The sequence below is a fragment of the Suricata suricatta genome, chromosome 8 (genome assembly GCF_006229205.1).
Source record: "Suricata suricatta isolate VVHF042 chromosome 8, meerkat_22Aug2017_6uvM2_HiC, whole genome shotgun sequence".
NCBI lineage: Eukaryota > Metazoa > Chordata > Mammalia > Carnivora > Herpestidae > Suricata > Suricata suricatta.
This window is the reverse complement of record NC_043707.1, coordinates 17,930,261-17,945,390: the sequence shown is the minus strand read 5'-3', so window position 1 is coordinate 17,945,390 and position 15,130 is coordinate 17,930,261. Positions and strand designations below refer to the sequence as shown.

At 39.9% G+C, this 15,130-nt stretch overlaps 1 pseudogene; it reads left to right on the top strand.

Annotated features, from left to right (window-relative positions):
- The first annotated feature begins 9,074 nt into the window (after positions 1–9,074).
- Positions 9,075–10,229, top strand: LOC115297508 (annotated as a pseudogene).
- Positions 10,230–15,130: the final 4,901 nt, after the last annotated feature.

The following is a 15,130-nucleotide window of genomic DNA, read 5'->3' as shown; positions in this document are numbered from 1 at the left end:
GAGCCTCTCTTAACAAGGCCTCCATAACAATAGGGGCTGAGGTTGGGAATGAAGAGGAAAGGTTGACCCCAAAGCCTGCCCCCAACAGCCATGTGGGTGGCTGTCCAGGGTAGGACACTACAGAGTAACCAAGGGTGCAGAAGAAGATGAGCAGTGCCGCAGAGAACATTGAGTTACCACACAGGATAGAATATAAGCAACCTGGTCTGGCAGTAGGTGTGCCCCCTATCTTTTCGAATCTCCTGAATTAGCTCCTGAAGTAAGAAGACGGATTCTCATTTGGACTCCAGCTTCCAACACTGCAAAGTCTAGAGAAAATAAGTGATGGGTATAAGAAACATGGTATCCAAAACCAAAAAAAAATCATTAAAACTTGTGGCTATATCTAAATAAATAAATGAGTAGAATTTCATAAGATTTCAACATTGGAGTCAAGATAGGAAAAGGCCTGAAGGTATGCTATGGCTTGAATTGTCCCAGGGGAGGTACAGGTGCAGTGTACGTCTAGATATTGCCAGGAAGATATCTGTTTAAGGAGATTTAGGATACATTGGGATGGATCATGCAGGAGGCTCCTGGGGTATTGGTAATCTTCCATTTCTCAATGTAAAATTTTTAAGTTTTCTTTGTTTTCTGTTCTTATTTCCAGTGTGTTGTATTTCTCTACTTGTGCCATTTTATAATAAAACAGTTTAAAAAACAAACAAAAATCAAGAATGACTATTGATTTTTTAGTTCTCAAAACCCAGTTAAGCATTAAAAGGACTTGGTGGCAGGTTGCAGGGAATAGGGAGTTGAGGGGGGAGGAGTTAAAAAATACTAATGCCCAGTACATACCCCAGACCAAATAAATTAGAATCTCTGGGATGGAGTCAAACATACGTATCTGAGAACTGCTTTACTAGCAGAATAGAAATAAAAATAAACACATTCAACAGGAAGAAACACTAACCACAATCATTGTTAATGGGTTAAATTCCCCAATTAAAAGGCAGAACCCAGATAAGATCACCAAAATCCACATTTTCTTCATTTCTCAGGTGTCCTATCAGTATTGGCTTGTTTCTCAAATTCCTTGTGGTTATAAGATTGCTGTAGAAATACTGTCCCTATATTCTTTTACATTTGCATTCAGAGGGAAAACTGAAGTTTGTGCTGGAAATCTCAAAAGTGTTATGGCATCTCCCTCCCTCCCTCTCTCTCTCTCTCTCTCTCTCTCTCTCTCTCTCTCTGTCTCTCTCTTTTCCTAATGTGATCATATTGCCAATCGCTTACCCTTGAGCTGGTCACTATGACCAGGACACTTTGATTGATCATCTACTGCATGATGGGTGGAGTCAGTATCACTGAAACCACGTGGGATTAGAGTACAGGGGAGAAGTGGAACCACCAGCAAAACCCGAAAGCTGTTCGAGTGAATGGAAGCTGGGCATTCAGAAGGAGAAAAAGAAAAGTTTTCCATAATGGAAATACAGAGTTAAGGTATTAGAAAACAAATATACACTAAACCAAAGTGGATAGGTTCGAAGTAGGAGGTTAAGAGATGGAAACTGGTTGAAAAAAATATCACATACTACTGAAACAGTTGCCTGTGGCCTTGGCTGTGGCGGGAGAAGGAGCAGTGGAGAAGCTGAATCAATATCCATGGCAACTAGTCCATTCTAGATCCTCAAATATGTATCTGCGATTCAGGTTTCTCTCTCCACACTTATATACACATTTATATACACACTCTGGACAACTATTCTACATATCTGAAAGCAGCTCAAATTCATCATGTCCAAAACTTAATTATCAAAAGACCACAAACCTCCTCCTCCTCTTGAATTCCTTCTCTATTTTTTAAATTAAAAAAAAATGGTTTTTTTGTTTAGTTTAAAGAGAAAGAGAGAATCTGCATGCATGAAAGTGTGGGAGGGGCAAAGGGAGAGAGAGAGAGACAATCTTTTTATTTTTTATTTTTTAACATATTATTTTATTTTTTGACAGAAAGAGACAGAGCATGAGCTGGGTGGGGCAGAGAAATAGGGAGACACTGAATCCAAAGCAGGCTCCAGGATCTGTGCTGTCAGAATCCAATGTGGGGCTCGAATCCACAAACATGAGATTATGACCTGAGCCGAAGTTGGACGCTCAACCAACTGAGCCACCCAGGTGCCCCAATAATCTTTTTTAAAAATGTTTATTTATTTATGAGAGGGAGGGAGGAAGGGAGGGGCAGAGATGGGGGGAGAGAGCAGCAGGCTCCATGCTGTCAAGAAGAGAGCCCAGTGTCTGATCCCACAAACTGTGAGATTATGACCTGAGCTGAAATCGAGAGTTGGACACTTAACTGACTGAGCCACCCAAGTGTCCCTTCCTTTTCTTTATTAATAACCCTATCCTGTGATCTAGGGATCTGGGATCATCTTTTAATTCCTTCCTCTCTCACCTCTGTGTTTAATCTTTTTCTATGTATGGCTATTCCACCTCCGTACCACATCTCAGGTCCATTCCCGAGTCTTCATCAGCACTTAACCCAACTGTAATTCAACCATTTGGGTAATTTGTTTAAATACATATCTCTTCCACTAGGCTGGATCCATGACAAGAGGACCCATCTCAGTTTTACATTTTTGTGTCTCCAAATCTGAACTTGGTTACTGGCACTCGTTAGGTACTCAAATATTTGTGGAAAGGTTAGACTAAGTTAAAGTCAGCCAGCATTGAGTTTTTATGCACCGCCTTCCAAACCTAGCACTATATTACTTGAGTAATCTTCTGAAAATGAGAATCTGCCTATATTTGCCCCTCTGTTTAAATTCTGCATCTTTCAATGCCCTATCCACCCATCACCTAAAGCAAAATAGCGTTTCTTAACTTACTGGCTGTCTGCAGCATTTGCGAACCTTCCATTTTAAGTGAACATCCATCAGTTTTTGAAATAATAAAATTAAGATATGATAACTTACAATGAATAATATACAAGTATCCTTTGCTGTCCAATTGTATTTATCTCCTGAGTTTGAGCCTGGAAAACAAGTTCATATAGCAAGAGATACAGTAGGATTTGCACATACTTGGTACTTGAATTTTGGAAAACAAGTAGCAAGAGTTTGGAGAGAGCTACTTGCTACAAGTATTTGAATATACTCAGATCCTGAACTGGGGAATAGAGAGTGAAGACCACAAAAACAGGGTGATGAGAAATATCAGATCAGCAAAAGGGAAACTGTTCTTTGAAGCCGATTTAAAGTATATTACATACTTCAGATAAATAAATAAATAAATAAATATCTGGATTAATCACAGATCCAACTTATTTTTGTTCTACTAAATGAGAAAGCGGTAAGAATTATGGGCGACTGGTTAAAGTAGAAAATGTTGAGTGGCCCCGAGAGATGGTTTTATAAAGTTGGATGGGACATCTACTTAGAAGCAGTGGTGACGTTTCTCATTAAAGACCACTTTCACAAACAGCTAAGTCTAAGAACAATCTCCTTCAAAGGTCGAATGGTTTCACTTGGGAAATGGTTGCAAATGAATTGCTTTTTGTTTTTTGTTTGGGTTCAGCTCTGGAGAGAATTTCTCTATTATTCCTAGCATTGTGTATGGTTATTAAATAATCTGTCATTGATTTCTTTCTCCAGAGAATGAAGAAAATCAAGTGTTGTCAATGCCGGCCTGTGAAGCCTCCTGCCTCAAAGTTCAATTTCCTGATATCTTACCCTCAGCACTGAATATCCTCACCACATAATATCCCGTTAAGTTGGGCCTAAAAGGAGAAGTTCAGGCTTTTCAAGCTCCTGCCCACGGTGTGTAGACAGGTGTGTAGACATATCACTTGAAATCAGAGATAACATTTCTTCACAATGCTGATAATGACAACAAGGACCAGATTTATGACTTCTGGTCTTTCATGGGATCATTAGTGTTATAAAGAAATCCTATCTCCTCCTTCATTTTGACTATTCACATGAGTACCTTCCCCGTGGACAGCCAGCATGCTTTAGCGAGGAGAAGTAGTTTTAGTACCCATCAACCATATCTGCACAAAATACACAGGAAAGACACATGCTCAGTGACTGAGATTTGACTGTGCTAACAATTTTCATGACTTCTTCAACCCTTGATTACGGTTAGATCAAGATGCACAACCATTCTTAGTAAGTAAAGCCGTGGGCCATTCAGCACTCAGATGCAACCATTTTTGAGTAGTCAAGTGAGCCTGATGGTAAAAATGGCACAGTTCTATGCCCTTCCTCGTCCTATCATATTGTAGTATCCTCTCTCTCTCTCTCCATCTGTGAGTTGGCCATGTGACTTTGCTGCGACTCAGTGGGATGTCAGTGATTGTGATGAGGCAGGGATTTGATGAGTGCTTGCATGCTTGGGCTGGCTTGTTCTCGCTCCTCTGCCTTCGCCGTAAGAACCTGGCGGGCTAGCCTGCTGAAGGATGGGATGCATGGTGTAGAGCTACCCCAGGTGTCCCAGATAAGTCTCCCCAGACTAGCCAAGCTGATACCCAGATCTATGAAAGGCCCCAGCCCACAGCAGAAGCACTGCCCACATGACCCACAGCCCAGTCAGGGTCATGGGACCTTTGTAGTCACAAAGGGCCTCTGTGTTAAGAAGGCCTCATGCTTGGTTTCATGTTGTGCTGTCACTGTCTTTAAATTCTTAGCAATTTTTTCAATAAGCGGTCCTGCATTTTTATTCTGCATTGAGCTCCACAAATTATGTAGCTGACCCTGCCTACATCTTATTGTTGACACTGGGGTGAGCCAAGCTGAGATGGGGGAACCACTCCAGTCACCTACAGACTCATGAGATCAATAAATTCTCAGTGTTTAAGTGACTTTGAGACTGTGGTGCATTATTTTAGTGATAGATACTGATACACTAAACCTTTCTTTGCTGGACACATGGCTGGTCCTCCATGAGCATTACCTCAAAGATGCTTCTAATCTGCACCATGTCTCATAAAAATATTAGGTTAATTGGTAAAGAGAACTAAAAAATACAAAGTGTATCTTTCTCTTTTATATAAGGACTACAGGGATGCAGAGAGCTGGTTCATACCTTCCCCACTAGTGTTTTAGACTCAGCTGTAAAACAAAATATCATCATGATAATAATGATGATATTATGATTATCATATATTACCATATTATTAATCATTCATATTACCACCATATTTGTATGCCCCTTCTGCTATGCAGTATACCACCCTGTCATTAGGTTTCCTCATGGCTACCTTTGCTTTTCTCCTAGCATTTTATTGGTCCTGAATTGGAGGCTAGCTTTTTTTTTTTTAAGTGTATTCATTTATTTTGAGAGAGAGAGAAAGACAGAGAGACAGAGAGAGCAGGGGAGAGGCAGAGAGAGTGGGAGAGAGATAATCCCAAGCAGGCTCTGCACTGTCAGGGCTTGGGGTTTGATCCCCTGAACTGTGAGATCATGACCTCAGTCGAAATCAAGAGTCAAATAAATGCTTAACCGACTGAGCCACCCAGGAGCCCAAGGCTAGTTTTATAAGTATGTTGACCATAGCATAGCTTGAATCTGTTTTTTCTATTGTATAGACTCTTTGCATTTTGAAATAAAATTAATTTCATATCACAGAATATTTTGTACTTAGTCCAGGAAAATCTACTGGTGGCCCAGCTATGTTATTCTATTTTGGAAATGACATGAAACCTCTGAATGCATCATGAAGCTCTGACAGAGTTTTCTAATAGAGTGTACATTAGGAACAAGAGGGGGATAAATCCCTTCCTCAAAAAAATCTAGTTTTTAGATATTCATAGCCACACTTTCCATTCACACATTGCCTTTCAGCTCCTTGGATGAAATCATCACATTCACAGATGCTCTTATCCCAACAGATCCTGAAGTCCTGTTCACTAATTACGCTTCTGACTCGTAGTGTTTGTATTACTATTTTTATCTTTGTTTTTACACTTCAATGAACCACTTTATAGTCATTAATCTATTTTTGTTCATCAGAACCATAACAAAACATAAGAGTAACAACAAAAAATGTGAATTTTACACCCATAAACAGTAACATGCGCATGATATAGCTAAGATAAACAATATAGCCTAGAGACTGAACTTTAACGACACCTTGTTAAGAGTCTGACCATTTTGAGGCATCCACACCCTTGAACCATTATTAGGAGAATAATGGTCCTTGATCATTTTTCTTCCTTTTCAAATTTATAAAATTCTTAAGCACATATTTTCACATTGCCGATGTCACAGAAGATGTCTAACAACTCGAAGACCATTTGTTTTATAGACAAAACTGATCCAATTTTAGGAATACTGACCCGAAAGATAAAGCCTGAACTCTTTGATGTGGTGTATAAGCCATTCCATAACCTTACAGTTGTTATTAGTGTGTGTGTGTGTGTGTGTGTGTGTGTGTGTGTGTGTAAGTTGTTATTGGTATAACAATGGCAATACCAACAACACTTTCTGTGTACTGACACCTTAAATGATATCAGGTGATAAATGCCAACCTGAGCATTTCAAATGGATTCTCTTATTTCGAATTCACAGTAGCCCTTGGAGGTTATTATACATTTACAAATAGGGAATTATGAATATTATAGAGGTACTTGCTTATGATCACAGAACTAGTAGGAGGCGGAGCAGAAACCTGATCCCAGGCTTGTCTAACGCTTAATAACCATGTTATCTGGTACCCCTCCTTGACCTCCACATCCTGTACTCTCTCCCAAACATACACAGCCTCTGTATGCCACAGCCGTGCAACACTCCCTTCCATTTCTCAGTGATCTTCCACCTGGTCTGTGCACTTTGCTCCCTTTATCTGGAATGTTCTCTTCCATTTCTCCCCTTGTCACCTTGGTAAACTAACACTCACCTGTCAGCACCCCATTAAAGTCTACTTTGTAAAGTCTTTCTTTCTACCCACATCCTAGGGTTTTTACCTTGTCTGTAATAGCCTAAATTTTATTTCTTTCCATTCTCCAGATAAAGATGCAAAAATGTGTAGAGCGACAGTTGAGTTATTAAGAATTACAATATGACAGAACATAATTTACTACATTTTATCTGATTGTTCCCTGGTCTATCATTAGTCGACTCCATTATTGACTTATGTCTCAATGAATAGGCAATTCCTTACCTTAAAAATGTTATTCTCAGGTGGTCAGAGAACAGAATTAATTCTCATTGTGTCTATAATAACAACTAGTCAACTTCATGAGCCACAGAAAATGCATTCTCTATTTTACCTTTTCCAATTTACTCTCAGAGAGTGAGACCCACAATAATATATAAAGTTTCTAAAATCACTATCTCTGGTAGATGATATTGCTTTATAGATACTTAGAAAATACAGTTCTATCAAGGCAGAAAAAACATATCTTCAGGTCTGCTAGTAATTAAGAAAGCTGTAAATTAATCAGCTATATTCTTTTTGAAGAGAAAGTAGAAGGTAGTGGTTTAGAGTAATGGTCTAAACTCATTTGAACATTTACTTTAACAGTATATGTGTTGGGCCTGCACCCCCACAAATGTGTGTATTTATTTATAGTTTATGTGTGTGTACAGACTATTGGATGTGACATTCAGTATATTACAGAACATTCATGAAATAGAAACTAAAAGAAATGAGGTAAGGAAGAAATATAATTAGAAATTCTACTAATTTTCTTCCTCACCCAACAGATCATCTTGTGTACCTACATTTGCACTACTACTGAAGATCAACAGTCTGCAAATCATTCATTGGACAAGTACCACTCATCCCCCTGGATCCAGATGCTGACTCACCCCAGTGATCCCCAGAACCAGGATGGCCCTCGTGGACTCAGGATCCAGGTCCATCGCCATGTCCTCAAGCACGAGGCCTGCCCACCCAGGGCTCCAATAGCAAGCCCATCTATGGGTACACGCAGATGGCCCATTCAGAATCTCTGGAGAGCCCAACTGGTGAAAGGTTTTGCCTGCTGAAGCCAGGCTGTAAAAACTGGAAGAGGTGGCTACTTCCTCAGTTGTGCAGACATCAAAACAAGACCATAAGGATCATGAATAATCAAGGAAACATGACATCACCAAAAGAAACTAATAAAACTCCAGCAACTGACTTAAGGAAATGGAGGTATGAACTGTCTGACAAAGAAATCAGAATAACACTCCTAAAGAAATTCTGTGAACTGCAAAATAAAAAAACACACAAACAACTAAATGAAATTAAGAAAACAATGCATGAACAAAATGAGAAGTTCAATGAGAAATGGAAACCATTAACATTAAAAACAAAAAAACCTGTGCCTTAGTGGCTCAGTCAGTTGGGCATCCAATTCTGATTTTGGCACAGGTCACGATCTCACAGTGTGTGGGACTGAGCCCTGCCTTGGGCTCTGTGCTGACAGCATGGAGCCTGCTTAGGATCCTCTCTCTCCCTCTTTCTCTGCCCCTCCCACACTTGTGCTTGCTCTCTCTCTCTCTCACTTTCAAAATAAATAAACATTTTTTTTTAAAATCCACAGAAATCCTAGAGTTAAAGAATACAATAACTAAAATGAAAAAATTGATAGAAACCTCAACAGCAGACTCAACCAAGCAGAAGAAGGAATTTGTGAGCTAGAAGGCAGATCATTGAAAGCATCCAGTCAGAGGAGCAAAAAGAAAAAATGAATGAAAAAGAGTAAAGAAAGCCTACATGAATTATGTGATACCATTAAAATAAAGCATGCATTATTGGATTACCAGAAGGAGAAGAGTGGGGGGAAAGAGGTAGAAAGATTATTTAAAGTTTTTTTTAATGTTTTATTTATTTTTGATATAGAGAGAGACAGAGCATGAGGGGGGAGGGGCAGAGAGAGAGGGAGACACAGAATCTGAAGCAGGCTCCAGGCTTTGAGCTGTCAGCACAGAGCCTGACGTGAGGCTCAAACCCACGAACGTGAGATCTGACCTGAGCTGAAGCCGGAGGCTTAACCGACTGAGCCACCCAGGCGCCCCTAGAAAGCTTATTTAAAGAAATAATGTATCTATTATATCTAGCCAGTGTCTCGTGCAAAGTAGATGGTCATTTCTTGGGATAATTTCCAGCTCTGGAAAATGAGCACCCTCCAGGTCCCCAGAATCTGACTATCCCACGTACACTTCTTTTATGAAGTCTCATCATGGCTATGACATGATTCCCACAAACTCCAATTTGTTTATATTTAATACTTCCCTGTGGGTGAAGAAAGCTCTTTGGCAACTAATGGTATGTGAGCTGCCCCTTTGTGGGATAGTTAGAAGCAAAGTTTTGTGGGCATGCTGGCCATCACTGATTTCATCAATATCTTACACTGCTAGGGGACCTTGGGTAGCTCAGTTAGTTGAGCCTCCAACTTCAGAGCAGCATGATCCCGTGGTTCATGAGTTCAAGCCCCTCATTGGGCTCGCTGCTGTCAGCACAGAGCCCACTTTGGATCCTCTGTTCCCTCATCTCTCTGCCCCTCTCCCCTTCCCACTCTCACTCTCAAAAAAATAAACATTAAAAAATGTTTTTATTGTCTTGCACCACTATTAATAAACCAGTGTTGGTTCAGATCTACGAGCTGGAAGAGCACAGATAGAAAGTTGGAGGTGTACATACAGACTTCTTTAATCCCTTGCCCGCATTGCTACTACTCCCTTGTCTGCGTGCTGTCTCTTCTTTAGTTCAAAACAAGATTGCAGGTTTCCAGTTATAGACTCGGAATCAGGCAACACCTTGTACATATTCACCTATCAGCACATTCTCAAGGATCTCAAATTGTTTGCTGCTGAATACCCAGGCCAGAGTTCATGTCTAAGTCTCTGGAAGAACTTCAGGTTAGCACTCAGGCCAGTACTGCTATGGTCCACGCTACCACTCCTGTCTACATGACTCTGGGCATTTTGTACAGTGCTGATTCTCAGCCCTGCCACTGGCAGATGAGAGAGAGTGTGTGGTAGACTTCTACTTTACATTTCATGTTATCAATTTAGCAGCAGAACAAACTCACAATAACCTAGATGTTTCAGTGATCAAAGCCCTACAATGTTGATCACATTGCTTGAGATGTGTCTTCAAGCGCTACCTGCATGAGACTCTGGAGACCATCATCAACAGGCTGGTGGATGCAGAGAGTCACCACTTTGTAGTGGTGGATAAGAATGATGCAGTCAAGGAAACCGCATCACTATCTGACATCCTTCAGGTCTTGGTGCTCACTGGCAGGGACAGAAAATCCTGAGCTAGTCAGGCAGCACCATAGAATAAGCTCTACTCGCTGCCCACTCCAGGAATCACAGATGAAACCTTGAGAGAACTATGATTACTCCCTGCTCAGGAGACCCCTATTCTTCTACCTGGAAGTTGGGGAAGGTACGGGAAGAGGAAGGAGAATGGGTTTTTAAGTGTCCCTATCTTCATAATACTCTTGAAAAAAACTTTTAGCCTAGCCCAGCCTGTCCTCTTAGACATATCCCTTTTCTGAGGAAACTATGGGTTCTGTGCCCCTGAGAAAAATTCTAAGAGATCCCCAAATTTCACCCCAGCCCTTAACTCTGCCTCTGACTCCACCCTGGGACAGCATAACAAAACTCTTCATAAAGATATTTTTATGTATCCTGTTTCATGCTGTATGGAAGAAGCTGGATCCACTTAGTGACATTTTCCCCCTAAAAAGAGTAAGGGGGATAAAGGGGAGGGGGTTCTTGTGCTATAGATACATGAAGGTAAACAGGGTGAGGCAGAGGACAAGGGCAGAATGGTTAGCTGAGATACTGCATTCCATAGCAGTCCTGATTAAATGATCAGAACCTAAAACAACAAAAAAGAAAAATCACCAATAAAAATCGTAACTGTCCCCCTTAAGGAACCAGAAAAAGAAGAACACACTAAGCCCAAGGTTAGCAAAAAGAAGGACATAACAAAGATCAGAGCAGAAGTAAATGAGAAAGAGACCAGAAAAACAATAGGAAAGATCAACCAAATTAACAGCTAGTTTGTTGGAAAGATCAACAAAATGGACATACTTTCATTCAGACAAAGTAAAAGAGAGAACCCAAATAACTAAAATCAGAAATGAAAGAGGAGACAGGGGCATCTGGCTGGCTCAGTCACTTGAACGTCCAATTCTTGCTTTTGGCTCAGGTCATGATCCCAGGGTGATGGGATCATACCCCACATTGGGCCCCGTGCTGGGCATGCAGCCAGCTTAAGATTCTCTCTCTCTCTCTCTCTCTCTCTCTCTCCTGCTACCCCTCTCCCCAACTTGTGCTTGTGCTCTATCTCTAAAAAATAAAAATAAAAAAATAGAAGAGGAGATGACTGACACCACAATAATGCAGATGATCATAAGAGACTACTCTGAACAATTATACACCAACAAATTGGATAATCTAGAAAAAATGGACAAATTCCTAGAAACATACAACCAATCAAGACTGAATCATGAAGAAATAAAAAATTTGAACAGACTAAAAACAAGTAAGAAGATTGAACTGATAATTTAAAACCTCCCAACAGAGAAAAGCCCAGGACCAGATGGCTTCCCTGGTGAATTCTAACAAATATTTAAAGAGTAATTAACATCAATCCTTTTCAAACTCTTCCCAAAAATGGAAGAGGAGGAAATACTCCCAAACTCATTTTGTGAGTCCAGCATTCCTCTGATATGAAAGACAGATAAGGATAATATAAGAAATGGAAACTACAGGCTAATATTCCTAATGCATATAGATACAAATATTCTCACCAAAATACTAGCAACATGAATTTAACAGCATATTAAAATGGTCATACAACATGATCAACATGATCGTGAGGCTTATCCCTGAGTCACAAACTAATAAATATGATATACTTCAATAAAATGAAAGGTAAAAATCATGTTATCACTTCAGTAGAGGGAGAAAAATATTTGACAAAACCCAAAATCCTTTCATGATAAAACTCTCATGATAAAAAGCAACTGGGTGTAGAAGAAACATACCTCAAAATAATAAGGGCCTTATATGACTGACAAACCCACACCACATTCAACAGTGAAAGGCTAATTTCTCACTACAAAGATTAGGAACAAAAAAGAAAGACGCCCACTTATATAGGTTACATGTTAATAATATGTTGGAAAAGCTGGGAAGAAAGAAAGTATAATTCCCTACAGTAAAAGAACAAAGCAGAAAATAATTTAATTATCTCAAAAGACAGAAAAATATTTGATAAAGTTCAAAACCCATTAATGGTTGAACAAAACTGAGCAAAGGAGAAATAGGAATTTTCTTAATCTGATTAAAACATCCCCCACTAAAGTCTAAAAAACCCCTTCAGCAAACATGTTACCTAACTGTGTAATATTGGATGCTTTCCCTTTGAGACCAAAATGAGACAAGGAGAATTACTTTCACCATTTCTATTATATTGTATTAGAGGATTTTGCTGAGACAATGAGGCAACAAAAAGAAATGAGATGGTGTAAGGATTGCAATGTAATAAAATCAGCTTGCAGAAAGTTTGGCAGTTTCTTGTAAAGTTGGACTGAGGCATACTCTATGATCCAGCATTTTCTTAAAAAAATTTTTTTTTTTTATTTTTGAGAGACAGTGCAAGCAGGGGAGGGTCAGAGAGAGAGAGGGAGATACAGAATCTGAAACAGGCTCCAGGTTCTGAGCTAGCTGTCAGCACAGAGCCCAACGTGGGGCTCAAACCCACGAACATGAGATCATGACCTGAGCTGAAGCCAGATGCTTAACCGACTGAGCCACCCAGGCGCCCCTGATCTGGCATTTTCAATTCTAGGTATATACCTAGGGAAATTCTGGTACAAGTTACAAAACATGTATGAGAATGTTCATATCAGTGTTATTCATAATATGCCCCAAACTGGGTGTGGTGTGTGTGTGTGTGTGTGTGAAACCATCAAGAATAGAATGCATAGGTGTGTGTGTGTGTGTGTGTGTGTGTGTGTGTGTGAAACCATCAAGAATAGAATGCATAGAGGCATCTGGCATATGGGTGACTCAGTTGGTTCAGTGTCAGACTTTGGTTCAGGTCATGAGATGTTGCAGTTTGTGAGTTTAAACCCCACACTGGGCTCTGCACTGACAGCATGGAGCTTCAGATCTGTCTTCCTTTCTCTCTGCCACTTCCCCACTTATGCACGTATGTGCCTCTCTCTCTCTCTCTCTCTCTGAAAAATAAAATAAACATTCAAAAAAGAGTAGAATGGATAATTTGTAAAACATTCACATGGTTGATTACTACATGTCAGTGAAAATGAATGAACTAAGGCTACAAATATGAACAGGAATGAATCTCAGAAATATCAGGCAAAATACATATGCCACAGCAAAATGTCTGTAGTGTGATTACATTTACATACAACTTACAAAGTTGGGAAAACTTAGTAATGTATGGCTCAGGGATACACACATACATGAAAAAAACAGCAAAAAATTATTGCAAAAGTCAAGATAAAGGTTACCTCTAGGGAAGATGAAGAAGGATGTTTCTGGAAAGTTTCTACAGTGGGAAGTGGTTTTTATAAGGGTATTATTCCTTAAGCTCTACATCTGTATTTGATTCATGCGTTATGTGTGATATATTTCACTGCAAAGGTCTTTTTCTAAAGCAATTCCCTTTAGGCCTAATTATCAGTTTACAGATAATATAGAGCACAGCAGAACACATTAAATGATCCCACGAGTAAACAATCAGCAAAGTCCAGACTTCCAAAAAATCTAGAGGGCAAATCATCTTGTTTCTTCAGTACAAAATTCCAAGGGGAAAAAAATAATGAAGAAGGAATCTGTAGCCTACAGAAGACTTAAGAGACATATTCACCTACTTCCATGTGTGGACCTTATTTGGATACTCATTGAAGAAACAAATTGCAAATTAAATAATATAGCAATTGCAAATGTGTGAGCCTTACCTGGTCATATGATAATAAGGATTTTTTTTTTTTTGCAATTTTATTGGATGTGGTGATGGAGTAGTGGTTGTGTTTAAAAAGGGATTCCTTGGGGGTGCTGTGTGGCTCAGTTGGTTAAGCACCCAACTCTTGGTTTTGGCTCAGGTCATGATCTCATAGTTGGTGAGTTAAAGCCCCATGTAGAACTCCCTCTCTCTCTCTCCGCCCCTTCCCCTCATTCTGCCCCATTCCCACCCTCTCTCTCTCCCTCAAAATAAACAAGTAAAAAATTAAAAATAGATAAATAAAATGGGAGTCCTTGTCTTTTATAGATCAATAATGAAATATTTATAGATGCAATTCTGTCAGTCTTAAGATTCAATTCAAAACACTTGTGGGTGGGATAGAAGGTTAAAAGAAAACAAGATTGGCCACGAGTTGAAAATTATTGAAGCTAGTGATGGTATACTGGGTTTCACCAAGTTTTAACTATGTTTGAAATTCTGCATCCTAAAGTTAAAATAAGGACCTTTCCTTTCTCATCGTGCCCAGAACAGCACGATGCTTCTTCTTAGGACCATTTAGATCTGTGCTTCTCAGTCTTCAATGTGCGTATGAATCAGAAGGCTTGTAACATGCAGACTTGGATTCAGAAGTTCTGAAGTGCGGCCTGACCCTCTGCATTTCTAACAAGCTCACAGGTGATGCTGATGCAGGATTCCTGGGAACACAGTCACTCACCTCCTCATAACCTCTGTTCTATTGGCCTCCTACCACTTCCTCATTCTCCACCAATCCTTCCTGGTCCTGTTCTCATTCTGGCCCAGCTTAGATTCTATGGCTCACCTTGACCATCACTCCTTTGTAAACCCCTTCAGTATCCTTGCCCTTTTCCCTCCTGTGGGATTTGTTCAGCAAAACGTCAACAGATGACACTCTACCATCTCCAGGTGCTTGAACCCAAGCATTTAAATGACCCTGGAGAAAATGACCCAATACATACTCTTCATAGGGATTCTGTTTTACGTAGCAACTCTGCTCCCGTCTTTACAATGCTTTTTTTCCCTCTCTCCAAGAGGACCATTTTATATATCCTCCTCTTTCCTCTTCCCATCTCCTTTTCTCTCTGCCAATGATCTTGCCTTTGTTGTGAAAATAGAAGTTGACACATAGCAAGTTCTTTATCTCCCCAACACCAAATCTAGTTTTTGTGTATCTGCTCCATCTTTTCTCCTTAT